The sequence below is a fragment of the Humulus lupulus genome, chromosome 1 (genome assembly GCF_963169125.1).
Source record: "Humulus lupulus chromosome 1, drHumLupu1.1, whole genome shotgun sequence".
Classification (NCBI taxonomy): domain Eukaryota; kingdom Viridiplantae; phylum Streptophyta; class Magnoliopsida; order Rosales; family Cannabaceae; genus Humulus; species Humulus lupulus.
In genome coordinates, this window is record NC_084793.1 from 293,808,676 (window position 1) to 293,810,875 (window position 2,200).

The 2,200-nt window shown below is 39.8% G+C and overlaps 1 non-coding gene across 1 annotated transcript; it reads right to left on the reverse strand.

The window, feature by feature from the left end:
- Nucleotides 1-1,798: 1,798 nt before the first annotated feature.
- LOC133813608 (small nucleolar RNA R71) lies at nucleotides 1,799-1,905 on the reverse strand. The gene has a single exon (XR_009884617.1). It is a non-coding gene; the product is annotated as a small nucleolar RNA R71 (small nucleolar RNA).
- Between the last annotated feature and the right edge of the window lie 295 nt (nucleotides 1,906-2,200).

Below are 2,200 nucleotides of genomic sequence, written 5' to 3' on the forward strand. Positions count from 1 at the left end.
AGTAGGGCCGCGGCTAGGGGGAGAAACAGAAGCATGGTTTTTGAGGACATCTTCGGGCCGCGGCATGGCTAGATAGAGCCGCGGCATGGATGGGCACTCTGCCCAGAAAACAACGATGCGGGCCGCGGCATGGTTTCAGAGAGCCGCGGCATTGAAAGGATATTCTGCCCAGAAATTTTGACACGGGCCGCGGCATAGTGTATGTAGAGCCGCGGCCCGCCTCTCTAAAATCTAAAAATCCTAGGTTTTAAAGGACGAAAAAGAAGAGAGAAGTACGTACGGACGAAGGGAGGAGTTCTGGTTTTGAAGGCTCAAGCTTAGAGTATTTTTACATGTTTTTCTTCTTGATGTTATCTTTAATTTCTGTTGTGATTAGCACTATGACTATGAACTAATTTTCTGTTTAGGATGTTCAATTGAATCTCTTGAATTTCTGTTATGACCTAATGCAATTTTAATTTCCTCTTCTTCAATCTTCGTCAATTCCATATAATCTGTTCTTATAGAGTGATTATTGATTGGCCATCTTTAGTCACATTCATATGTTTTTAAGTCAAAATCTGAGAAGTGAGATTTAATTATGCTTTGGTTATATTGGACATAATTCTGATTTAGGACGAAAGTATCTGAATTAATTGTGTAACTGTTATTAAGTTGTGGAATTTAATGCTACCTTTGTGGTTCAATTTACCATAGAAATATAGGAAATTGTCACCTAGGTTGAGTTTATAATTCATAGTATGATTATAGGCTGCTGTTTCAACTTGTTAATTGAATTAGATAAAAAAATAAGAAGAATTCATACTTTGCATTAGGGAATAATAGGAAGGATAGTTGATGAGATTGAATATCCTAATTGTTTCTCAGTGATTAAATTAAAAGTCTTATTATTAGCTATTATTCTATTTAGTTGTCGATTAGTATTTCTGCACTTTATTGGTTCTTTTGCTGTATTTTACAAAAATCAAGAATTTTAATTCATCAAATAGAACAAGAAGTTAATTGACTGGTAATTGATAACTCAGTCCTTGAGGACGATACGTGGTTTTACCATTTTATTACGAGTTTGCGACTGTGTGCACTTGCATAGCAAAATTATCGCAACAAGTTTTTGGCGCCGTTGCCGGGGACTAAAAATTATCAATATCAGTCTAATTAATTTTTATTCTAATTTGATTTTAATTTCTCTCGTTTCTAATCTGTTTAGTTGCTTAATTTGTCTATCTCAGGTGAATTTTGGTATATGCGTGGCAGAAAAGGAAAAGCCACACTTGTTCCTCTGAATCCCGAGATCGAAAAGTCTTGCAATCAAATCAAAAAGAATAAGAGAGAGACCCAGAATTCTGTGAAGATGGCACAGAATGATGGGGATGGCAGGAATGGTCTAAATCCAGGAGTTGTCCAAGGGGTTCAGGCTCAGACCAACGCTGAGAGGAGTCTGAGAGATTATGTGCTACCCACTCTGACGGGAGTACAAAATAGTATATGCCCACCAACTGTAGAGGCCAACAACTTCGAAATAAAGCCTGCTATTTTACAAATGGTGCAGTCCTCTGTGCAATTCAATGGGTTGCCCTCTGAAGATCCTCACACCCATTTGTCCAACTTTCTGGAGTTGTGTGGAACCTTCAAATATAATGGGGTGAGTGATGACGCAATCAAGCTTGGGCTCTTCCCATTTTCTCTAAGGGACAGAGCTAAAAGTTGGTTGAATTCTCTGCAGCCAAACTCCATTGTCACTTGGAAAGATCTAGCTCAGAAGTTTTTGTCCAAATTCTTCCCTCCGTCCAAAGCTGCTAAATTAAGGGGAGAGATAAATAACTTTTGCCAGAATGACGGAGAGTCATTATATGAGGCGTGGGAACGGTTTAAGGAACTCCTGAGAAGATGTCCTCATCATGGCATTGAACAGTGGATGCTAGTACAGAACTTCTACAATGGTTTATGTCCGACAACCAGAACCATTATAGATGCTGCAGCGGGTGGCACTTTTATGAGCAAGAGCGCAACTGGTGCTTATGAACTGTTGGAGGACATGGCTACAAACAACCATCAGTGGTCTGAGGAGAGATCATCAGGAGTCAGAAAGATAGCTGGGGTGCATGAGCTAGATGCAATCACTGCCTTAACAGCGCAAGTAGCCTCTTTGACCAAGCAGTTGCAACAGAGTAGTGTGTCTGCTAATGCGGTTCAGATGGCA